The sequence below is a fragment of the Mesoplodon densirostris genome, chromosome 7 (assembly GCF_025265405.1).
Source record: "Mesoplodon densirostris isolate mMesDen1 chromosome 7, mMesDen1 primary haplotype, whole genome shotgun sequence".
NCBI lineage: Eukaryota > Metazoa > Chordata > Mammalia > Artiodactyla > Ziphiidae > Mesoplodon > Mesoplodon densirostris.
In genome coordinates, this window is record NC_082667.1 from 117,694,230 (window position 1) to 117,721,281 (window position 27,052).

The 27,052-nt window shown below is 40.5% G+C and overlaps 1 long non-coding RNA gene across 3 annotated transcripts in view; it reads right to left on the minus strand.

Annotated features, from left to right (window-relative positions):
• Positions 1 to 299: 299 nt before the first annotated feature.
• Positions 300 to 27,052, minus strand: part of LOC132493481 (uncharacterized) — a 42,906-nt gene continuing 16,153 nt past the window's right edge. The window contains exons 5-7 of one of the 3 annotated variants that reach the window (XR_009532988.1): positions 25,233 to 25,298; positions 6,011 to 6,154; positions 5,274 to 5,654 (exon numbers count right to left, since the gene is read on the minus strand). This is a non-coding gene — a long non-coding RNA (uncharacterized LOC132493481). Of the gene's footprint in view, positions 417 to 5,273; positions 5,655 to 6,010; positions 6,155 to 25,232; positions 25,299 to 27,052 lie in introns of those variants that run through there. The other 2 variants (XR_009532990.1, XR_009532989.1) reach the window with 2 other exon arrangements.

The following is a 27,052-nucleotide window of genomic DNA, read 5'->3' on the forward strand; positions in this document are numbered from 1 at the left end:
AGAGACTTCCCCAAGGTCAATGTACCAGAGAGAGTGATACATGAGGAACATCTAACGGGTTAAAAATAAATCCCTCCTCCCCTTCTTCAGCTTGTGATCTATTTGCCCACCCCATCTGTGCCACGATCTCCCTTCTGATTAATAAGACATGGACTAAAAGCCAGAATCAGCTCTGTTCATGTTTAATAGAAAGAAACACCAGCAATAAAGACATAGACTGAATAAGCAGTGAGCATATCTTAAGGGAAACTCCTCATGCAGGGTAAATGATGATTCTGAAGGGAGTGAACAGAGATAAGATTCAATGAGGAGGCAGTTTGTTTGGACACCTCATCCTCATCCTAAGGCATCCTCATCCTGAATGACTCAGTGGGGTCATTGCAGAAATCAAAGTGGTTCAGTGTATGCCCAGCATGCTGAAAAAAACAGAATTTATTTAATAATTGGAGCAGTTTTTCTCACAGCTGTTCATCTCATCCACCGTGCAAGAGAAAATCAGACCCAAAGTGTCACAATGAGAGCCAGGCCATCAGCCATAGAAAACTATTGTAAGGTGGGCAACATCCAATCTCCCCTAGGACTGGACTTAAAGAAGGAATATTCTACAAAGGTTACATGCCCCATAAAAGGAGTCCTGCTTTAAGTCCTTAGGAAGTCACATCCTATGAAAGACCCAGTATCCAAGATACTGTCCTGTCAGAGAGACCCATCCTTGCTGGTGGAATAGATTGGCCTCTCCCTCAAAACCATTTGCATAACAAGCACTTTCTGGAAAGTGGGCTGACCACTGGATGAAGAGTGGTGGGCAACAAAGAATTTCTTTTTCTCTAGGATATTTCAGTATATTGGGGGAATTTTAGACTGTTAGGATACTGTGTATTTAATAACAGGGAAATTAGAAGAACTGAAGGTGAGCTTGGGCTCTTAGGAGACCCACGGTGAGACTGAACCCAGGATGGGGGAACAAATTCCCACTGAGGCAAAACTTCAACGTTAGGTGCCTGATCAGGGTCACCCCATACCCAGGACTTAGCGCCTCACTTCCTCTTCTTTAAAAGGAAGTGTATTCAGACTTTAAAGTGTATTCTTCTTTAAAAGGAAGTGTATTCCCAGTGTATTCAGACACCATGCCATATAAGAAACTGATTTGAGTACTGGGGAGAAAGTTGGATTCTCCCATCTCTAAAAATTAAGATCCCGTACTCCATTTATGACACTCTCAAGACTAAACCATGGAAATAACCTAAGTGTGTACACACACACACACACAAAGGGATATTATTCAGACATAAAAAATGAGGAAATCCTGCCAATCTGTTGTGACAACATGGATGGATCTCCAGCGCATTGTCCTACGTGAAATAAGTAAGACAAAGACAAATGCTGTATGATCTCACTTATTTTGAAATCAAAATAAACAAACAAACTCATAGAAAAAGAGATCAGATTTGTGGTTACCAGAGGTGGGGGTGGGGGAGGGGATGGGATGAAGGTGGTCCAAGGTACAAACTTCCACTTATAAGTTAAAGTACTAGGGATGTAATGTACAACACAACAATTACAGTTAATGCTGTATGATATATAAGAAAGATTTTTTTTAATGTTTTAATTAAGACTATTTTTTTAAAAGCAGTTAGATTCATAGCAAAACTGAGGGAGGTTTAGAGGTTTCCTTTATACCTCCTACCACCAAAATGCACAGCCTCCCCCATCATCAATGTTCCCCACTAGAATGGTACATTTGTTACAGCTGGTGAACCTACACTGACACATCATAATCACCCAAAGACCAGAGTTTACAGTATAGTTCACTCTTGGTGTTGCGTATTTTATGGTTTGGACAAATGTATAGTTATGTGTGTCCATCTTGTGAGAGATTTTTCACAGCAGTGTTGATCAAAGACATTCTCAGAATGTTCTCATGGATGGGCTGACAGTCTTTTTTTTTTTTTTCAGCTCTTCCGATGCATTCTGTGCAGATAACTAGATAACGCACATAACAGAAATCAGACAGCCTACACTGGAACACACCACCCACAACTCATGTCCTGAAAGCACTCATTTTCCTTCACCAGATAAACAGTTCTGAAAAATTAACCCCTTCCTGGGCTCTAAGAGCCCTCGGCAGATGCCAAATAGTGAGTGAAGTGAGGCTATGAGGAGGTCCCAGATGGCTGCTTCTGAGAGCATTTACATCAGCTCAGAGGTTTTAAAAGGCTAACAGGCATAGAGAAAGTAAAAATAAAGAGTCTTTTTGATCCCCAATTTTTTAGGGACAGGAAGCAGACTGAGACAGCTGGGAACATGGGCCTTTTCTTTTGGAGAAGGAAGGGTGATTCAGACAACTGAGAGCCCAGAGGGCAGAGCTAAGATCCACAGAGAATCATTCCCAGTTGCAGGACTGACTACACATGAGAGGCTGGACTTCAGAATTGTCAGGGACCAGTGACTGCTACGTACCTCACATTATCTCCTTTTGAATGGAAGAGTGTTTATTACAGTTATTCTCTCTCTATCTTACACTTTTATGTTAAGTGTGTGGAGAGCAGGTACTTGACTCTTTAGTTTGCAAGACCCAAAGAAACACACACGAGAAGCCTCGTCCACCCCAGGACCTGACTTAGATCACAAGATTCTGGATTTTAATTTGATATTGCAATGGAATGGGATCGAGGACCTAAGTAGACATTTCTCCAAAGAAGACATACAGATGGCCAACAGTACATGAAAATGTGCTTAATATCACTAATCATCAGGGAAATGCAAATCAAAACCACTGATATATTACCTTATACCTGTTAGTATAGCTATTGTGAACAAAAGCAAAAGATAACCAGTGTTGGTGAGGATGTGAAGAAAAGGAACTCTGGTACATGTTGATGGGAATGTAAACTGGCACATCCACTATGGAAAGCAGTATGGAGGTTCCATAAAAAAATTAAAAATAGAACTATCACATGAGCCAGGAATCCCACTTTTTCAATGACATTTTAGGACAATAACTATAGCAGTAAGGTAATACCTTACCCTATCTCCTTATCCTCCTTTAAGCAAATCTCTATACATCTCTTCCAGAAACAGGGTCAAAGTACTTCCCTCTCTGTTCAGTGGCTTCCTCAAATATCAGACATTCAGAATCATGGGAGTGAGGAATTAACTCTTTCCTGGTTTTATAAATTAGTCTTACTCTCTGATCTGGTGATGTCCTCAAACCTGGTGCTCGGTTTATTTGTTTGTTTGTTTAGAATAATACAAGTAAAAAGAGCAGACTCAGAGTTTCTGACCATGCACTTGAGAGTCAGAAGGGTGAATCAGATGGGTGGTTAAAAGTGGTATAGGTTGAGGGGCAAAGCACCTCACCAACAGGACAACCAGACTTTCCCCTCAGTGTCATTTATTTACTTAACTCCCTTTCTCTGTTCTTCATTCTCTCTTCTTTATTTTTTAATCTTCATTTGTCTCCCTGGCTCTCCCTCCCCAACTCTCTTATCTATTCTAAATAATTGTCTAAATGTGGAAATCCAGCACATCTGGAAGGGGAGGGGAGCTGGAAGCATATTTGATAAATTCTGCTAATGAACCTAGGAGAATTCTACATAGCACTGAACTAACTGATTAGCACACCCACTTAAAATCTATTATGCTTTTCTCCATCCACACTGTAAATGCAGTAAATATTTGGTAAAGGATGATGGGTCAGGGAATAGAATTGGAATCCTTATAGTATAGCAATTAATAATGCAGACTGTCTTCAAACATCAGAATTTAAATCCCAGTTATAGCACATATTAGCTCTATGAGCTTAGACAAAGTACTTTAAGTCTATGCTTCCATTTTCTCATTTGTAAAATGGAATAATGACAGTATTTATCTCATTGAGCTGTGATGATTTTTTGAATGATGCAATACATGTAGAGTGTTTAGAAGAGTGTTTGACAATTAGCAGTTGCTTAAAGAACATTTGTTATTCTTATTTGGGAAGGCAAATTACTTTTTATTTTCTACATGATTTAGAACACAAACACAATAAAAATTAATTATAAATCTATGTTATTGGACACACAATATATAAAGATGTAATTTGTGACTTTAGTAACATAAAGGGGTAAAACTGTATATGAGTAGAGTTTTTGTATGCTAATGAAGTTAAGTTCATGTCAATTCAAATTAAATAATTATAACTGTAGGATGTTAAATATAATTCTATGGTAACCAAAGAAAATGTCTGTAGAATATACAGAAAAGGAAATTTAAAAGAGAAAAGTGTTCACTGCAAAAAAATCAACAAAATGCAAAAGCAGATAGTAATGGAGGAAATGAGAGATAAAAAAAGCTATAAGACATACAAAAAACCAATATCAAAATGGCAGAGGTAGGCCCTTCCTTGTCAGTAATTACTTTAGATATAAATGGATTAAACTCTCTAATCAAAAGGCAGAGATTGGCAGAATGAATTTAAAAAAACCGTTATCCATCCATATGCCGTGTACAAGAGACTCACTTTATATCTAAAGACACAAACTCAAAGGATGAAAAAAGATATTCCATGCAAATTGTTGCCAAAGGAGACCTAGGGTGCCTATACCAATAACAAAATGACCTAAGTTACAAGAAATAAAGAATGACATTATATGTTGATAAAAGGGCCAATTCATTGAGAAGCTACAACAATTATAAACATATATGCGACAAACAACAGAAACCAAAATATATATAGCAAACTTTGACAGAATTGAAAGAAGAAATAGACATTCTACCTCAACACTTTACCTTCAATAATGGTAGAAAAACCATATAGAAGATCAATAAGGAATTAGAGGATTTAAGCCAACACTATAAACCAATTAGATATAACAGACATATACAAAATGTATATGCCAACAGCAGGATATACATTCCTCTCAAGTGACATGGAATATTCTCCAAGATAGATCATATGTTAGGCCCCCATGGAAAGCCTCCCTGTTCTGAGGACCTTTCCAGGCCTATAGTGTCAGGAGCCTGATGGGATTTAGGATCCTGGACATTTGAGAAGTGAAATGACTTGGAGACTTTTGCCAGGTCATGCTTTACCCAGTATCCCTTCCTTCTTATCTAGTCCACTGTGGAAACAGCCCATGAGTTCCCCCAAATACAGTCTTGTCATTTATTAGAGTTTTTATTGTAATGCATTCAGTGCCCCCAGATGTCCCAGTGCAGCCTCCCCCACTTTCCCACTCCCTAGACTTGGAGTTTGGCTCCCAGCCAGAAAAGCAGAACCAGAAAACCAGGCCTGGTTGTCTAACTTGGGCCCAGACAGCATTTCAAAGTTGCACTACATTTCTTTTTCATCCATAGTTTATTTCTCTTGGGCCTCTTGGCTCTCAGGAGGCAATGTGGGTGGTGGTTGAGCGTGAAAGTATTTCTGGGTCTTGATGTTTTTTTAAAGAATGATGAGCAGAATGCAGACAAGAGGAAGTCCCTGAACATTAGCTGAATATCTCAAGCTAAATCCTCTGATGCGATGGAATTGAATGGAACCTCATCCTTTACTGATAAGCTATTGCAGTAGCTTGTATTACAACAGAAGAACACGTTTTTCTCCCACTTGGTGATGTGTATATACTCCACACATCTTCTTGGGCAGCCCAGGATAGAATATCGGTAGATATATTCTGAAGAGGGTAGGGGAATAAAAGAGATCCAAGTTAGACTTGGGATGTGACAAGGAATGTTTTCAAGTGAGCAGCCCTTCCCTTCCCTCCTGTCCCCTTAGGCAAAGCCTGGACTTGAAGACCCTTCCACAAAAACGGCAGTCTGCTTCCAGGGAAACCTGATTCTGCTCTCAACACCCACATACATTTACAACAAAGGAGCTGTAACAGATATACTCTACTAGGGATTCAGTCACTGAATATCAGAAATGGAAAGGAATTTGGAGATCATCCATTAAAACCCAATCATTGTACAGGTGAGAAGCTGTAACTCAGTCAATTTCCCCTCTCTCTCCATTCTCCTGCCGTCATCTCACCTCCGGTGAAATGTTGAGAATATACTTCTTTGGTCTGGCATGCAAAATCAGGATATCTGGAGTGACAGGAACCTAAATTCTTTCTGCAGTTCTTGCCAACAAATTCGTCGCAGGAGGTGCAAGAAATAAATTTCATTGTAGGATCTGGACAATATGGGAGAACCATGGGATGAGAACAAGGGATGCCAGGTAGTTAAGGGGAAGAGAGAAGGGCTGCTGCTTCTGGTGTTGGGACTGAGGCCAGAACCCTAGACTTTCCAGGCCTTCCTCCTCAGCCTCTGAGGATCCTCCCTGAAGAGCCCGCGGCTACCAAGGAATCCATTTAGGAGTCACATGGTTACCAGGAAGCCCTCTCCCTTCTTTCTTTTCAGGCTCAGCCTGCAGCTGTGGTTTCCAAAGGGGCACTGAATGGACATTTCATTGCCGGTAGGGCTGGGCAAGTTTAGCTGAGAGAGCAGACCCAGCATCTAATGGGGGAAAAGAAGGAGAAGGATCTCCATTCTGACACCTCTTACTAAGACCTGGGTCTTAGTTGATCGGTCTACCTTGCCCAGCTATAGATGCCCCCGTGATTCTTTATCATCCCTTCCCCTCACACCTTTCCTAGAGTTAGAGTTTGGAGATCTACTGGACAGCAGCAACAGCAGGGTCTTCAGGAAGAGTTTTCATTATGGGGAAGGGAATTTGCAGCAGCCAAGGGCTCAGGGGCCTGGTTCCAGCAAACACTGTCTCTGTAGCTCCTGTTCCTCCTGATCAGGACTTTCTAGGACAGTACTCCCTGACCTCATCACCCTTCCCTCTTTGCCTTACTGCCATTGTACTCACCCTCTGTGGAAGACCAGCACAGAACCACGAGGGCTCCAGGGAGCAGGAGGAACAGGAGCCAGTCCATATAAATTGAGGAAAGGACAATGAAGCAGCCAATCAAGCTCCAGGAAGGGCTCAGAAATGGGGTACCAGACAGGGTGTGGAATGGAGATGAAACTGTGGTTCCCTCTCTAGTCTCCTGTTTTGTGAGTTATGTCCTGGGCTGTAAAGGGTACAGTTCATTTACCTGTATCGGGAGGCCCTGGCTGTTAAGATAGTGGGTGTTCTGCTTCCTCTTCCCATTCCACAGCCAACGCAGGGCCTTGACCAAGGAATTTACATAGGAAAGAGGTAACCTTACTCAAGATAGTAACAACCTCATCCCAGAGAAGACAGACGATCTAAGTAAAACAGAGATGGAAGCCACCTTCAGATTCCACATTTTCTCTGTTTGTTCAGCTTACTGTGTGTAATGCTACAAACTACCCCACTGAGCCCTGGTATTAGGCTTTGCTTCACAGGCATATAAGCGCATGGAACACTCACGTGTTGTATTGGATTCCTTGATTTAGCCAAATCACATAACACTGGGCTGGTAAAAGGAGCGACCATTCAGGTGAAGGTAAGGAACTGACTCACCTCAGATTTTTGGAATGTCTTATAAGAATGGAGTTGGAGCCTACAAATTCAGTTATCACTAAAAAAACATGTCCAGCACAAGGAACCTAGCAAAGCCAATTTGATCAAAATCCTCTCTATGTCCCATTGTCTTTGAATGACCCAGCAAACATTTGTTTCTCAAACATTAACTCTTTTTATCCTTCTGTGAATTATCTTACTTCCCCTTGAAGCCTCAGACCCCCTATCTCCTTCTCCTTAGTCCGGAATAGATGACAGATATATAGTTAGGTAGATAGATGGATAGATAGATAGAAAGATAGAGAGAGAGATAGAGAGGTAGATCAACTTGCCTTATTGTCTTTGGAATTTTTCATACTTATGTGGATTCCCCATGTGCACAGAATAAATTTTATTTTCATCTGTTAATCTGCCTTATGTAATTTTAATTGCCCACCAAAAGGACTAAGAGGAGAAAGATGGGAAATTTCCCCTCACCTACAAGACTAAAATCTATTCGGAAGAAGAATCGGTCACCATTAACTAGATTGAGAGAACAACGATTTTTGGAGGGGGGTACAGTGTAAGTAATTGTAGGACTTGGCTAAGCAGAATCAAGAAAAATGGCATTCTTTATTGAGGGGAAGGCACATGCAAAGTTCTAGAGATTGGAAGCTATGTCACAGGTGGTTCCTTTTCTTGTGATGTCTTTATCTGGTTTTGGTAGCAGAGTAATACTGGCTGCATAAAAGAGTTAGGAAAATTAACTTCTCTTCAATTTTCTGGAAGACTCTTCATAGAATTGATATTATTCCTTCCTGAAATGTTTGATAGAGTTCACCCTGAAGCCATCTGGGTTTTCCTTATGAGAAGGTTTTTAACTACAAAGTCAATATTGTTAATAGATAAAAGTATATTTCTTTTTTGGCTATGCCCTGCAGCATGTGGGATCTTAGTTCCCCAACGAGGGATCGAGCCTGCGCCCCCTGCAGTCGAAGTGTGGAGTCTTAACCACTGGACTGCCAGGGAAGTCCCAAAAGTGTATTTATTTCTTCTTAAGTGTCCTTCGGTAGTTGGAGTCCTTAGGAAGTGCCCATGGTCTGACATAATAAGCACCATATGAGTGTGCTTATGTGAGGACTTAAGATAAAATTGTGGACAAAAAATGTTGCCTGAAATATTTCATATCCAACATTATTTAATATTCTACTCCATTAAAAATAATAACAAATAAAGTTATTAAAAAAAAAAATGTTGCCTGCCATTCCAGTAAACAAAAAATGTTTGCCTGCCATCAAGCCATCAGCCACTGCAGCCACAGTGTACCCTGAAAGGAATTCAGGATGGGGAAAAACAGGGTACTGGCCCTAGATAGTTAAGATGCATATCTAAGGAATAATTTCAATGAGCAGACTCTTGCATCTTCCTATATATAGAAAAGCACTTAAATCATTCATCTGAGATGTTTGTTTTGTGTGATTACCAGTAATCTTTTGATGTTCAACTACATGTTCGTTTGTCTGTTTGTTTTTTCAGCAAAAACTCCCATATATCCTGGCTCCTCCCTTACCTCTTTGGAACAGTTCTTCAGAGCTAACTGAGAGGCTGTCTCTTGGGCTATACTCCTCAATAAGGTCTCCAAATAAAACATAACTTGCAACTTTTAGGTTGTGCATTTTTCTTCAGTTGACAAAATGTTTGCAGTGTTTACAACAGAGCAGGTGCTTAGAAAATTATAGTCATCATAATTGCTATCTTCTTAAGAGAAAAAGAACAGTCTTAGACTAAGACAAAAAAAATTCTCTAGAATGGGGATCAAGATCGCAGAGTAGGAGGACATGGAGCTGACCTCCTTCCACAAACACATCAAAAATACATGTGGAACAATTCTCACGGAAATCAAACTGGAAACTGGCAGAACATCTCCTATACAACCAAAGCTGCAAGAAAGATCTTCACATAACTGGGTAGGATGGGGGTGGGGAGGGCGGGGAGGCATCAGGACAGGACCTCTGCCCCTGGGAGGAATCTATAAAGGAGAGAAGGTCCACACAGGCACACCCTCGCCCTGTGGGGCCCCCTTGTCTGCTGGGAAATCTTCTGGGACAAATCGAGGGGCTCGAGGGACTGGACTCTGCTCGTGAGAATTGAGTGCATGCTGGCTTACTAGCAATCAGGGCAGAGAGATGTAACCTAGCAGGACCCTATGGGGCCTTCCTGGGACAGGCCTTCCCCCATACCCTCTGCTTCAGCTCCTCTCTGAAGTACCTAGGTATTTGATGCACATTTCCTGACTTGTTTTACAGATGTGAAAACCCCCCACCAAATGGAAGATGTTAATTATTGATGTTAACATGATACTTGATGACCATGAGCACATAGCCCCAGGCCTCCTGGAGCCTAAAGACTGATAATCTTAACCCCTGTGACACCACCCTGTTCCCTCACCATCAGCCAATCAGAGATTTGTTCAGGAGCTGATCACCTGCCCTGTGACCACCACTCCCTCACCTGGCCTTTAAAACTGCTTTGCCAAAACCCTTCAGGGAGCTTGGGCTTTTTTTAGGGCATGAGCCACCTGTCTCCTTGCATGGCTTTGCAATAAACCTTTCTCTGCTCCAAACTCAGTTTGTTTGGCCTCAGTCTGCATCAGGAACATGAACTTGCACTAACAGAGAGAAGGGCAGTGGCAGCCACCAGCTCCTTGCACTCCCAATCTGGAGCTCACACTGGGCATTCTGGACGGTGCCACAAATTCATGCAACAGCTAAGCGCTGAGTCTCCGCAGACAGGCCCCAGGAGAGGATGGGATCTAGCTGCATGGAGACAGCCTGGAGGGCCTGGGATGTGGTCCCAGCCGAACCTTGGAGCCCACTGTCAGTGCGCACAATGGGGGTGGATCCCACCAAGCAGGACTTTGTTGGCAAGCACATCAGGTGGTGCCCCAGAAATGTATAGCAGCTGGTCGCTGAGTCTCCGGCGGACAGGCTCTGGGCAGGAGGACACAAGGGTTTGTTTCCTGTGTTGATTAAAAAATAATGCACAACCTAAAAGTTGAGAGTTATGTTTTATTCGGCGGACACACTGAGGACTTCAAGCCCAGGAGGCAGAATCTCAAGTAAGCCTGAGAAAACTGCTCCGAGGAGGGAGGGGGAGCAGGATATATTGGAGTTTGGCAACAAAGGGCAGGTAGTAGGAACAAAAGATTATTGTTAGTAAAAGAAAACTAGATATCTCAAGTTAAGGAATTTAGCCCTTTTCTATGTATGGGAAGATGCAAGAGTCTGGGCTCACTGAAATCATTCCTTTGATGTGCACCTCAGCTATCTGGGGCCAGTATCCTGTGCTTTCATATCCTGAGTTTCCTCAGGGCTCATGGTAGGGAGTGGCTGCAGTCTGATGGCAGGTATTCTTTCCTTCCTGAGTTCCCACCAGCAATCGCTGATGACTGTGACATCCTTTGTTTACTGATATGGAGGAAATATTCCATTTCTCACCTGACAGGAGAACTCTGGCTCCGACCACGCCACGCCACAGCTTGGAGCCAGATCTGGGGTGCACAGGTCCTGGGAGAGGGCCTCAGAGGCAGCCCAGGTCCCAGGCGGCAGCAAAACCACCTGGATTCCTGCAGCCACCATGCCCTGGTCCCCAGCCCAGCCCACTCCACACCACAGTCTGGCACTAGGTCTGGGACTAACACAATGGAGAAAGGGATGAGACTGGGCTGCTTCTGGGCAGAACCACAGATGCATGCACAGGTGACACGTAGGTCTGCTGTGACCACACAGGCCTCACTTGCTTCAGTGGTCACCTCCTTTGGGTCAGGGCACATACTCAAGGGCAGCAGAACCTGACTGAACCCAATCCTCCTGGCTTCTACTCCAACAACTGGGGAGCAGACCCCGTCCCTGTCTGGGCTGTGACAGCCATGAAGCAAGGAGGAGTCCCCACCCAACATCCAGTGCAGGCTCTGGACACCAATCACACCCCCTATCAAGGGGATAACAGCCAGCACACTCTGAGGAAAGACGTGGCTGGCAACCATACCAAAACTAGCCCGCACAACAAAAATATTGGGCTCACACAGTCTACATGGGATGCTCCCACATAAAACACTCCGTCAAGACCACATTAGATAACTGTTTCTCCTAAATTCATAGAGACAGAGATAGTTAAGTAAAATGAAATAGCAGAGGAACTACTCCCAACTAAAGAACAAGGAAAATCCCCGATTTCTTACCAGTCTACTGGACCCCAAGTTCCAAAAGGAGGTAAGAAAAACTCCAAGATATTGATGCTAGACTGTTTTCTACTTGAGGCTTCATTATACTCATTTTACAGGTTTGGAAATGGAGGCTAGAAAAGGTTAAGTAATTTGTCACGGTCAAAATGTTAGGGACCAGGAGTGAGATTTCAACTTGGATCTGTCACCAAAGCCCATACAGCTTTTTTTTTTTTTTAATTTCAGCTTTATAAAGGTATAAGTGACAAATAGAGGGCTCAAATAAATAAAACCTGATGAAAGGGGAGAAACTGCAACAGATACCACAGAAAAATAAAGAATCATAAGAGACTGCTATGAACAATTGACCAACAAATTGAACAACCTGGAAAAAAAAGGATAAATTCCTAAATATAGACAATCTTTCAAGACTGAGTCAAGAAGAAATAGAAAATCTGAAAAGACTGATTACTAATCATGAAATTGAATCAGTAATAAAACAAACATTTAATATACAAATGTCCAAGAACAGATGGCTTCACAGGTAAACTCTACCAAACATTAAAAAAATACTTATCCATCTCAAACTATTTCAAAAATTGAAGAGGAAATAATGTTTCCAAACTCATTCTACGAGACCAGCATTACTCTGATACCAAATCAGAGAAAGACACTACAAAAAAAGAAAATTACTATCAAATATCTCTGATGAACACAGATACAAATATCCTCAACAAAATATTAGCAAACCTCATTCAACAATACATTAAAAGGATCATACGCCATGATTCAGTGGGGTTTATTCCAGGGTTGCGAGGATGCTTCAATATTTGCAAATCAACATGATACACCACTTTAACAAAATGAAGGATAAAAATTGTATGGTCTTTCTCACTGGCAGGGCAGGAATAAAGAGGTAGACATAGAAAACGGACTTGAGGACATGGGGTGGGAGGGTGAAGCTGGGGCGAAGTGAGAGTAGCATTGACATATATAAACACTACTGAATGTAAAATAATTGGCTGGTGGGAAGCAGCAGCATAGCACAGGGAGATTGGCTCAGTGATTTGCGATGACCTAGACGGGTGGGATAGGGAGGAGGGGAGGGAGGCTCAAGAGGGAGGGGATAAGGGGACATGTATATGCATGTGGCTGATTCGCTTTTTTGTGCAACAGAGACTAACACAGTATTGTGAAGCGATTATACTCCAATAAAGATCTATAAAAAAAATTGTGTGATCATCTCAATAGATGCAGAAAAAGCATTTGACAAAATTCAACATTGACTTCTGATAAAAATTCTCAATAAAGTGGGTATAGAGGGAACACAGTTTAACATAATAAAGACCATATATGACAAACCTTCAGCATCATATTCAATGTTGAAAAGCTGAAAGCATTTTCTCCAAGAACAGGAATAAGACAATGATGTCCACTCTCACCACTTTTAGTCAACATAGTATTGGAAGTCCTAGCCAGAGCAATTAGGCAAGAAAAGAAATAAAAGGCATTCAAATTGGAAAAGGAGAAGTTATGATACTATACATAGAAAACCCTAAAGACACAAGCAAAAAACTATTAGAACTAACAAATGAATTCAGCAAAGTTGCAGGTACAAAATTAATATACAGAAATCTGTTGCATTTCTGTACACTAATAACAATCTATCAGAAAGAGAAATTAATAAAACAGTCCTATTTCCAACTGTATTAAAAAGAATACCTAGGAACAAAATTAACAAAGGAGGCTAAAGACCTGTATACTGAAAACTATAAGACATTGATGAAAGAAACTGAAGAAGACATAAATGAATGAAAAGACATTTTGTGCTTATGGATTGGAAGAATTAGTATTGTTAAAATGTAAATACTACCCAAAGCAGTCTACACATTCAATACAATCTGTATCAATATTCCAATGGTATATTTCATATAACTAGAACAAATAATTCTAAAATTTGTATGAAACACAAGAGATCCCAAATAGCCAAAACTATCTTAAGGAAGAAGAACAAAGCTGAAGGTATCATGCTCCTGGATTTCAAACTATACTACAAAGCTGTAGTAATCAAAACATTATGGTACAGGCACGAAAACAGACACACAGATCAATGGAACAGAATTGAGAGCCTAGAAGTAAATCCATGCACATATAAACAATTAATTTACAGCAAAGGGGCCAAGAACATAATGATGGAGAGAAAACAGTCTCTTCAATAAATAATGATGGGAAAACTAGAGAGACATATGCAAAAGATTGAAACTAGATCACTATTTTATACCATACACAAGAACAAACTCAAAATGGATTAAAGCCTTAAATGTAATGCCTGAAAACATAAAATTTCTAGGAAAAAACATTGGTAACCTCACTGACATCAGCCTTAGTGATGTTTTTGTGGACCTGACTTTAAAAGCAGGGGAAACAAAAAGCAAAAATCAACAAATGGGCCTTCATCAACTAAAAAGTTTCTGAACAGCAAAGGAAACCATCATCAAAATGAAAGGCAACTTAGTAAATGAAAAAAGATATTTGCAAATTATATATCTGATAAGGGGTTAACATCCAAAATATATAAAGAACTCATACAACTTAAAACAAACAACCCAACTTAAAAATGGGCAGAGGATTTTAAAAAATATTCTATTTATTTATTTATGTGGTTGTGGCTCACAGGCGCCTTAGTTGTGGCTCACCAGCTTCTTAGTTGTGGTATGAGAACTCTTAGTTGTGGCATGCATGTGGGATCTAGTTCCCTCACCAGGGATTGAACACGGGCCCCCTGCATTGGGAGCACGGAGTCTTAACCACTGTGCCATGAGGGAAGTCCCTGGGTAGAGGATTTGAATATCATTTTTCCAAAGACGACATATATATGGTCACCAGCACATGAAAAGATGCTCAATCATCAAGGAAATGCAAATCAAAACCAGAATGAGATACCATCTCACATCTGTTAGAATGGCTATTATCAAAAAGACAAGAAATAAGTTTTGGAGAGGATGTGGAGAAAAGGGAACTCTCATACACTGTTGATGGGAATGTAAATTGTTGTAGCCACTATGGAAAACAGCATGGAAATTCCTCAAGAAATCAATAAGTGAACTACCATATAATTCAGCTATTCCACTTCTGGTTTTTAACCAGAGAATAAAAAAAAATTAAAAAGATATTTCACTCCTATGTTCATTGTAGCATTATTTCTCAATAGCCAAGATATGGATACAAAGTGTCCATTGATGGATGAATGAATAAAGAAGATGTGGTTTATATGTATACAATGGAATACTATTCAGCCATAAAAAAGAATGGAATCTTGCCATTTGTGACAACATGGTTGGACCTTGAGGGTATTCTACTAAGTGAAATAAGCCAGAAGGAAAAAGACAAATACCATATGATTTCACTCATATGTCAAATCCAAAAACAAAACAAACAAAACAAAACTCATAAGATACAGAGAACAGATCAATGGTTACCAGAGGGAAGGGGGCTAGGGGTAGGTGAAAAAGGTTAAGGGGGTCAACTGTATGGTGATGAATGGTAGCTAGACCTTTGGGAGAATCACTATGTAGTATATAGAGATGTTGAATTATAACCTGAAACTTATATAATAAAAAAAAGAAAGAAAATGAAACTCAGAAAAAATTAAACTATGAGAGAAAAGAGACAATGTTAACTTAGAGAACAAGTGGTAAGAAATGATAGGTCTTGGGAAACACTTTGAAGAGAGAGCCAACAGGACTTGCTAATAGATTGAATGTGTGGTGGGGTGGGGGGGTAAGGAAAGAAAAAAGAGAAATCTATGACGGCCCTTAGTTTTTAGCCCGAGTAATTGGGTGAATGGTGCAGTGACTGGGTGACATGGGACAGAATGTGAGAAAAGTGAGGTGAGGCTAGAGTGGGGAGACAGGTGTGTGGAGGGTATGATGTTGGAGTGAGTTTGGGGGCATGTTAAGTTTGAAAAGCCCATCAAATGCAGATTTTTTAAAGGCAGTGGAGAATTTAGGGAGGAAGGTAGAGATTTGCCAGTCATCAGCGTATAGAGGGTATTTAGAACTATGCCATGTGATCAGTAGAGGAGTTAAGTAATAGGGTAAGAAGACCAAGGACTGAGAAAGTCATATCCCTCCATAGCCTCAGATTTTTGGTACTGAACTGAAAAGAAAAAATAAAAAGCTGAAACTCAAGCCACTAGGTGTTATTATTGCTGGTGGTGCTGTTGTTATTGTTGTTTCATACAGCTCTTGTGCACCTGCTTGCATAGTGGCATGCCCAATAAGCACAGTGTTTTCAGTCTGGCTTTCACACTGTGGTCTATGCTGCTTGCTAAGAATCCTCCTGAATGAGTACAGTCAGATTTGTGTCTACTGATTGTCTTCTAAGGATCAGCCAAATGGTGGCATCGGAATAATGGAAGTAGCAAAAATAGGTCCCCCAACCCAATACTCCATAAAGCCAATTGGTGGTACTGAATGGTAGGAGATGGGACAGAAGACAGAATGGTAAACTCCTGATGCATATTGAGAAACAAAAGATAACCTTATAATTAAATATATATATTATGATTCAAATTATGCCCCACTATACCTGTGACACTAAACTTGTGGCTAGTTCATCAGTTTTGAATTACTGGGTACCTCGGTTGACCTGAGCAGAAAGTCCTCATCACAATGTCTTTGGAGCTGCATTCCAGACTTATACTGGGGGGAGGAACTTTTCTGGGATGAGGAGGGGAGTATGGAGCTGTTACAGGAATCTCACTTTCTTATACTGGGTGTGAGCACACACTCTCAGGAAACATCTAAGACATGGAAAGGAGGCTGTGTCCTCTTTCTAACCTTGCATTGTCAACATTTTGGCACGTTTAAGTCTTTGAAATGATAAGCACCGTTTTTTTTTCTCTTGAGTATATTGATGTCTTATAAATGTACTAATGCCCTATTACTCCTTCTCCACCTACCTCTGGATGGTGCCAAGAGTTCCAGTGTTGCCTTGTTCCTCTTCTCACATGACTAAGCTTTTTACCTCTCATCTGATGCCCATTTGGACTTTAATGATCAAAAACTATCTCAGCTCAAGGCCTCAAGGAGAAGATGTTCTGTTCTCCTAACCCCACAGGCTGCACCCAAGGCTTATGTTCCCAGGCTTATCAGGATTACATTCTGCTGAACTACTGGTTCCACAACCCTCCTCCTACCCTGTCTGGAGCTACATGAAGCTCTCAAGAAGACCCCTTGCATTATTGCCCCTCTTTGAGAGCAGGATCCAGTCTGACTTTGCCTGGCACTGTGAGTCATGACCAGGGGATGCACTTCTCTCAGGGCCTCATCTCCTTGACTTTGGTTATGCAACACCTCCTTCTGCAGTTTCATCATTTGCTTCCTTCCTCTGAGGCTTCTCCCAGGTTGAGGTGCTTAAAATAATCTCTTTCCTTCTTTCTTCATTCCTGCAAGCAGCTTCAGCATCCCAACTCTGTAATGACAGACTTCCTGTGCTCCAAGGATCAGAAGCAAAGCTTGCTTCTCTAACCAATGCTTGTTAAAACTCTATTTCAATGGATTTAATTCAACAAATGCTTACATACTGAGAAAAGAATAAGCTCCAGGTGGGCAACATGAAAGTCATAACAAGAGCAGCAATAGTGGGAATGGAGAAGGAAATGACAGTCCTGATCTTATGAAGACAGCATAGACTGGACTCTGTCAGTGGTTTAATGTGAAATGAGAGAGGAAGAGGAGTCAAAGATAAGGCTGACTATTTTCATATCATGGGTCTCAGCTGTGCTGTGGGAACACACAGGAGGAACAGGGAGGCGGAGTCCTGGAAGAAAGAACATTTACACCAAGACCTGTGGTTGAGGCATTTTCCTAGCATGTGCAAGAGAGAATGGGGCTTCTTCAGGGAGATGAGGAAGGTTCTCCATTGTGGAAGCTTAGGGTGCATGTTGAGTGGGGCTGTCTGCATAGGAAGCAACCGGGAGAGAGCATCACCCCACCCTAGGAGATTTCCAGGATCCTCCAGCCTTCCTCGCAATGACGCAGAGACTCAACTCTCTTTCTTTCCTTCCCACACTACCACTATCCACTTCATGTTTCAGAGGTTTTCTCCATCTATGTGTGGCCATGCAATAGGCCACTAGGCTCCATGACCCTACATACACTTTTCAGTTTTCGGATTTTACTGCTGATCACTTCAAACACAAGAACATTACAAGAGTTTTAAAAATTTTACCAAGTTAGGGACTTCCCTGGTGGTCCAGTGGTAAAGAATCCGCCTTCCAATGCAGGGGATGCAGGTTTGATCCCTGGTCAGGGAACTAAGATCCCACATGCTGCAGGGCAACTAAGCCCACATGCCACAACTACTGAGCTCACAAGCCTCAAGTAGAGAGCCTGCATACTGCAAACTACAGAGCCCATGTGCTCTGGAACCTGTGCGCCACAACTAGAGAAGAGAAAACCTGCATGCCACAACTAGAGAGAAGCCCACACGCTGAAAGACCCCCCCCCATGCCTCAATGAAGATCCCATGTGCCACAACTAAGACCTGATGCAGCCAAAAATAAATAAATAAAGACATAAATAAAATAAAAAAATCTTACCAAGTTATTATAACCTCTGGTCTATGAAAACCAGCTACCTTCTTTCCATGGGTGATCATTATAGCATCATGCTCAGTGTTGGATGAAACTCTGTTTAAATCTGGATTCTCCACTTGTTGGTTGTGTGACCCTGTGTGTGACCTTTAACCTCTCTATCCTCAGGGGTTTTTTACATAGAAAAAAATAAACAGTGGTATCTATCAAGAATAATTGTGAGGACTAAATTAGAACTTATGAGTTATTTAATTATTTTAAAATATACCTTTTGAGGAGCCCTGGAGGCGTCATCAGTGGAAATGACAGACGAGGGAGCTAGAAAGGACTGTCCCTCCACAGAAACACTGACTAAAAGAGCAAAATTCATTGAAATCCACTTTGTCTAAGGTTTACAGCAACCAAGAAATGATGAATCAGAATAAGGCAGCTTAAACATGGTAGGAAAGTTCTGTGGCATTTTTAAAATAACAGATTTCTCCCAGCTTGCTTCCCACACACACAGACACACAGACACACACACACACAGACACATACACACACACAGAGAGAGAGAGAGACAGACAGACAGACAGAGACAGAGGAAGAGAGAGAGAGAGAGAGAGGAAATAAGAAGGGGGAATGTGCTTCAGTAAACTGGTCAGGGATAGTCTCAATGTAAGTAGTAAACTCAGCAAAACAGAAGGTTATATGCTACCATGGGACTGCTGGTCTCTGAGCATGACTTTCATGACTGGTGAATTTACCTTGGAAAGTAGAAAAGGAATCCCTTATTTCTCCTTAGCTGAGGTCACCCTTAGAAAAAATTCTCACATTCACAGAAAGATAGGCAAGATGAAAAGGCAGAGGGCTAGGTACCAGATGAAGGAACAAGATAAAACCCCAGAAAAACAACTAAATCAAGTGGAGATAGGCAACCTTTCAGAAAAAGAATTCAGGAAAATGTTAGTGAAGATGATCCAGGACCTCAGAAAAAGAATGGAGGCAAAGATCGAGAAGATGCAAGAAATGTTTAACAAAGACCTAGAAGAATTAAAGAACAAACAGAGATGAATAATACAATAACCAAACGGAAAAATACACTATAAGGAATCAATAGCAGAATAACTGAGGCAGAAGAATGGATAAGTGACCTGGAAGACAGAATGGTGGAATTCACTGCTGTGGAACAGAATAAAGAAAAAAGAATGAAAAGAAATGAAGACAGCCTAAGAGACCTCTGGGACAGCATTAAGTGCAACAACATTCGCATTATAGGGGTCCCAGAAGGAGAAGAGACAGAGAAAGGACTGCAAAAAATATTTGAAGAGACTATAGTTGCAAACTTCCCTATCATGGGAAAGGAAATAGACACCCAAGTCCAGGAAGTGCACCGAGTCCCATACAGGATAAACCCAAGGAGAAACACGCCAAGACACACAGTAATCAAATTGGCAAAAATTAAAGACAAAGAAAAAGTATTGAAAGCAGCAACGGAAAAACGACAAATAACATACAAGGGAACTTCCATAAGGTTAACAGCTGATTTCTCAGCAGAAACTCTACAAGTCAGAAGGAACTGGCATGATATATTTAAAGTGATGAAAGGGAAAAACATACAACCAAGATTACTCTGCCTGGCAAGGATCTCATTCACATTTGACAGAGAAATCAAAAGCTCTACAGACAAGCAAAAGCTAAGAGAATTCAGTGCCACCAAATCAGCTCTACAACAAATGATAAAGGAACTTCTTTAAGTGCAAAACACAAGAGAAGAAAAGGACCTACAAAAACAAACCCAAAACAATTAAGAAAATGGTCATAGGAACATACATATCGATAATTACCTTAAACGTGAATGGATTAAATGCTCCAACCAAAAGACACAGGCTTGCTGAATGGATACAAAAACAATATCCATATATATGCTGTCTACAAGAGACCCACTTCAGACCTAGGGACACATACAGACTGAAAGTGAGGGGATGGAAAAAGATATTCCATGCAAATGGAAATCAAAAGAAAGCTGGAGTAGCAATACTCATAGCAGATAAAATAGACGTTAAAATAAAGAACATTACAAGAAACAAGGAGGGACATTACATAACAATCAAGGGATCAATCCAAGAAGAAGATATAATAATTATAAATATATATGCACCCAACATAGGAGCACCTCAATACATAAGGCAACTGCTAACAGCTATAAAAGAGGAAACTGATAGTAACACAATAATAGTGGGGCACTTTAACACCTCACTTACACCAATGGACACATCATCCAAACAGAAAATTAATAAGGAAATGTAAGCTTTAAATGACACAAAAGACCAGATAGGTTTGACTGATATGGATAAGACATTCCATCCAAAAACAGCAGATTACGCTTTCTTCTCAAGTGTGCATGGAACATTCTCCAGGACAGATCACATCTTGGGTCACAAATCAAGCCTCAGTAAATTTAAGAAAATTGAAATCATATCAAGCATCTTTTCTGACCACAATGCTATGAGATTAGAAATGAATTACAGGGAAAAAAAAAGTAAAAAACACGAACACATGGAGGCTAAACAATACATTACTAAATAACCAAGACATCACTGAAGAAATCAAAGAGGATATCAAAAAATACCTAGAGACAAATGACAATGAAAACATGACAATCCAAAACCTATGGGTTGCAGCAAAAGCAGTTCTAAGAGGGAAGTTTATAGCAATACAAGCCTACCTCAAGAAACAAGAAAAATCTCAAATAAACAATCTAACCTTACACCTAAAGGAACTAGAGAAAGAAGAGCAAACAAAACCCAAAGTTAGCAGAAGGAAAGAAATCATAGGGCTTCCATGGTGGCGCAGTGGTTGAGAGTCCGCCTGCCGATGCAGGGGACACGGGTTCGTGCCCCGATCCCGGAAGATCCCACATGCCGCGGAGCGGCTGGGCCCGCGAGCCATGGCCGCGGAGCCTGTGTGTCCGGAGCCTGTGCTCCGCAACGGGAGAGGCCACAGCAGTGAGAGGCCCGCGTACAGCAAAAAAAAAAAAAAAAAAAAAAAAAAAAAAGAAATCATAAAGATCAGAGCAGAAATAAATGAAATAGAAACAAAGAGACAATAACAAAGATCAATAAAACTAAAAGCTGGTTCTTTAAGAAGATAAACAAAATTGATAAATCATTAGGGAGACTCATCAAGAAAAAGAGGGAGAGGACTCAAATCAATAAAATTAGAAATGAAAAAGGAGAAGTTACAACAGACACCACGGAAATACAAAGCATCCTAAGAGACTACAACAAGCAACTCTATGCCAATCAAATGGACAACCTGGAAGAAATGGACAAATTCTCAGAAAGGTATGACCTTCCAAGACTGAACCAGGAAGAAATAGAAAATATGAACAGACCAATCTCAAGTAATGAAATTGAAACTGTGATTAAAAATCTTCCAACAAACAAAAGTCCAGAACAAGATGGCTTCACAGGTAGATTCTATCAAACATTTAGAGAAGAGCTAACACCCATCCTTTTCAAACTCTTCCAAAAAATTGCAGAGGAAGGAACATGCCCAAACTCACTCTATGAGGCCACCATCACCCTGATATCAATACCAGACAAAGATACTACAAAAAAAGAAAATTACAGACCAATATCACTGAAGAATGTAGATGCAAAAATCCTCAACAAAATACTAGCAAACAGAATCCAACAACACATTAAAAGGATCATACACCATGATCAAGTGGGATTTATCCCAGGGATGCAAGGATTCTTCAATTTATGCAAATCAATCAATGTGATACACCATATTAACAAATTGAAGAAGAAAAGCTATATGATCATCTCAATAGAGGCAGAAAAAGCTTTTGAGAAAATTCAACACCATTTATGATAAAAACTCTCCAGAGAGTTGGCATGGAGGGAACCTACTTCAACATAATTGAGGCCATATACGACAAAGGCACAGTAAACATCATTCTCAAGGGTGAAAAACTGAAATCATTTCCTCTAAGATCAGGAACAAGACAAGGATGTCCACTCCCACCACTATTATTCAGTATAGTTGTGGAAGTCCTAGCCACACCAATCAGAGAAGAAAAAGAAATAAAAAGAATACAAATTGGAAAAGAAGAAGTAACACTGTCACTGTTTGCAGATGACATGATACTATACATAGAGAATCCTAAAGATGCCACCAGAAAACTACTAGAGTTAATCAATGAATTTGGTAAAGTTGCAGGATACAAAATTAATACACAGTAATCTCTTGCATTCCTACACACTAATGATGAAAAATCTGAAAGAGAAATTAAGGCAACACTCCCATTTACCACTGCAACAAAAAGAATAAAATACCTAGGAATAAACCTACCTAGGGAGACAAAAGACCTGTATGCAGAAAACTATGACACTGCTGAAAGAAATTAAAGATGATACCAACAGATGGAGAGATATACCATGTTCTTGGACTGGAAGAATTAATATTGTGAAAATGACTATACTAACCAAAGCAATCTACAGATTCAATGCAATCCCTATCAAAGTACCAATGTCATTTTTTACAGAACTAGAACAAAAAGTCTTAAAATTTGTATGGAGACACAAAAGACCCCAAATAGCCAAAGAAGTCTTGAGGGAAAAAAACAGAGCTGGAGGAATCAGACTCCCTGACTTCAGACTATACTACAAAGCTACAGTAATAAAAACAATATGGTACTGGTACAAAAACAGAAATATAGATCAATGGAACAGGATAGAAAGCCCAGGGATAAACCCATGCACCTATGGTCAACTAATCTATGATAACAGAGGCAAGGACATACAATGGAGAAAAGACAGACTCTTCAATAAGTGGTGAGGGGGAAAATGGACAGCTACATGTAAAAGAATGAAATTAGAACACTCCCTAACACCACACACAAAAATAAACTCAAAATGGATTAGAGACCTAAATATAAGACCGGACACTATAAAACTCTTAGAGGAAAACATAGGAAGAACACTCTTTGACATAAGTCACAGCAAGATCTTTATTGATCCACCTCCTAGAGTAATGGAAATAAAAACAAAAATAAACAAATGGGACCTAATGAAACTTAAAAGCTTTTGCAAAGCAAAGGCAACAAGCTGAAAAGACAACCCTCAGAATGGGAGAAAATATTTGCGCACGAATCAGTGGACAAAAGATTAATCTCCAAAATATATAAACAGCTCATGCAGCTCAATATTAGAGAAACAAACAACCCAATCAAAAATGGGCAGAAGACCTAAATAGACATTTCTCCAAAGAAGACATACAGATGGCCAAGAAGCCCATGAAAAACTGCTCATCACTAATTATTAGAGAAATGCAAATCAAAATTACAATGAGATATCACCTCACACCAGTTAGAATGGGCATCATCAGATAATCTACAAACAATAAATGCTGGAGAGGGTGTGGAGAAAAGGGAACCCTCTTGCACTTGTGGTGGGAATGTAAATGGATACAGCCACTCTGGAGAACAGTATGGAAGTTCCTTAAAAAACTAAAAATAGAATTACCATATGACCCAGCAATCCCACTACTGGGCATATACCCAGAGAAAGCCATAATTCAAAAAGACACATGCACTCCAATGTGCATTGCAGCATTTTTACAATAGCCAGGTCATGGAAGCAACCTAAATGCCCATTGACAGACGAATGGATAAAGAAGATGTGGTACATATATACAATGGAATATTACTCAGCCATAAAAAGGAACCAAATTGGGTCATTTGTAGAGACGTGGGAATCTAGAGACTGTCATACAGAGTGAAGTAAGTCAGAAAGAGTAAAACAAATATCGTATATTAACGCATATATGTGGAACCTAGAAAAATGGTCCAGATGAACCGGTTTGCAGGGCAGAAATTGAGACACAGATGTAGAGAACAAACGTATGGACACCAAGGGGGGAAAGCAGCGGGGGTGGTGGTGGTGTGATGAACTGGGAAATTGAGACTGACATATATACACTAATATGTATAAAATGGATAACCAATAAGAACCTGCTGTATAAAAAAATAAAATAAAATTCAAAAATTCAATAAATAAATAAATAGAGCTCTCCTGTTGATAGTAGAGTTGTTGAAACTGCACATTGAAAATACAGAATATTTTATTTGAGCTGTAAGCTATACAGGAACAATGGGTAGATTATTCTCCATTGTTGACTGTCTCCCTAGTTACTTTAACAACCACGTTACCTTCTCCAGCCCCCAGCACTGTAGGAATGAACTATCTAGGGAACTGTGGACGTACTGAACAATTCTGAGACTCCCAGCCAATCCTCGGGGATGCTGGGTCTCATGGTAGAAAAGAATATGCACAGAAGGTCTCCTCAGAGACACTTCTTTCATGTTCTTTCTTGGATCTGCACATATTGTCTGAAATTTCCATTTTCACATCCCTCAAGAGGGTAGAACTTCTCTGGTTTCATGTAGTCTCAGTCACCCAGAACTGAGCTGCTCCCTTGCTTCAGGAAAAAGAGACAAGATTTTCTGAACTGATTGTTCCTTCAAACCCTGATCTAGAAGAAATTGATCTTTTCCTGCCAGATCACTGGTATAAATCCTATGGGTACTGGGAAAACCCCAGGAGCTTAAGGTCATTGGGCTGCCTTGGAACAGTAACTGTGGTTCTTCATCTTGTTGACCTTCCTCATCACATGTGGCATCTGCCTAAGGTGAGATCTCTTTCCTCAAATCAAATCCTGGCACTCCCCACCAGCTCCATTAACCTATCCAAAAATGTCATTGTGTGAAAATACCTGTATTACCAATGAATTTCAGGATATTTTTACTGTATTCACCATGGAGAGTAGATCTATGTCTTTTGAAAATAATGGTAACTGATTGGTAACTGATTCAAGAAACATCATTTTTATTGTTTTGCATGGTAACGTTGGAGATGCAAACCAAAAATCCTAGTGCATAATCTAAACATCTTCTAATCATATACATAAAGATGTAATTTAGTACTCACCTAGTCACTCGCAGAGCTGAGGAAAATCCAGGGCTACTCTTCTGGACTAACTGGATCTCCAGAACTCTGTGATGGAGAGAAGGGTATCATGAGTAAAGGGGTCAAACAGACTCCACATGAGGTTTGGGGCAACAGGCAAAAGGAATTCATTCCTGAACATTTTTAAGTCACGGGTCTGTAATTTATGACATAAGAATAATTATTTTGGGGTGCCCTAAGAGGATAGGAAAAAGGATTAGGAGCAATGAGAAAAGGTATCCAATGTGGCCCAGTAAGAAAATCAGGTATTATGGGATACTAAGACTGAGAGTGTGAATTTGAGGAGATTTTAGGAGAAAAGTAAGTCAATAAAATAGGGTTCAAATATAAGCAAGTAATTCAGGTGGATCAGTAAAGCTGAGAGGGGGAAATTTCTGCTTTAGGAGAAGTGGTAAAATAATATCATCGGAGTGTAATTAAGTGAGGAGACAGTTTCTTGTGGGGCAGAGGAAGAAAACCTTCCCTTCCGTCGTGTGTGCCGCCATTAGTCGAACAATTAAATACGGAATTCCTAGAAGGAAAGGAGGGGAGATCTCAAAAAGTCGAAGAAAGAAATGTAAAGGTGTAAGAGAAGATGCTAAATTTCAAGGCATTGAGAGGAGGGAAAGGGACAGATCTTCTAGTGAATATGCAGAACACAAAAACCAGTGACGTCGAGTGAGTGTGTGTGTGTGTGTGTGTGTGTGTGTGTGTGTGTTAGAGAGTAATACATGATTACTTCATGGTGTTATTTCAAAGCTTCACCAGAGTCCTAGGTGCCACAGGTAAGCAGTTAACTAGTTATACCCCCTTCCTCCTTCCTCCTTGTATGGAAATGTCCATTTGATCATTTGGCGTGTAGTAACAACCCCCAGTATATCCTGGAGAGCATCTCTTCCATACGTCACTCTTGCTGTCCCTGCCTCTTCAGCCAACATCTGTCTTAGACCACTACCCCACTTTGCTGTAGACCTATAGTGTGCTCTATTGCAGTCTGCTTCCTTCAGGTTGCTGTTTCTTTCCCCTGTATTTCTTTGCCCGAAGCATGGGCACAGACCCTTCCTTCAACTCCTTGCAATGACAGCACAGATTAAGCTGCAACTCCCATCACAATTTTTGAAAGGTATAGGAATAACTGAAGGAAACTAACAGAAAACTTAGAATGAGATACTAAATATGGCTGTTCTTAGAATCCACAGGCTCAATCCCCTCTACAGGAATTTTACATTCAATCACCACGCTAATTGATTACCTAGTCACTCTCAGAGTTGAGGTAACCACCCCCCCTCCAATTCCTGGCTCAACATCAAGTGGGAAGGACCAGCTTACCTCCCTCCAGGTGAAGTAATCTCAAACCTCTCTCTTAGTGAAAGTCTAAGTCTCAACCACCGGGAACTCCAAGTACAGGAAGCAGTTTCCTCCTCAGCTCTCATTTTCTTCCCCAGGGTTTAATTTGTTCCAGGATGATTGACAGTGGGAAACTATTTCCTTCATGATTATTCTCTGTCAGTGCATCTGAATCTAACCTCTCCACCTCTCTTCCCCATTCCCTATAGTACTGAGTTTTAAAGGCTCTGTGCTTAGCCCTCTTTTGGACTTCCTGCATTCCAATTATTTACACTCATATATTCTCTCAGCTTGAATAAGCATCTCAGTGTAAATGGCTCTGAATCCAACCCACCTAGCCTGGATTTATCCTTGTATTCTCCCACAGTGTGATATAATGAAAAGACCACAGAACATGGCATCAAAAATCCTGAATGCTAGGACTGAAATAAATTGGGTCCAAGACTTACCTAGGC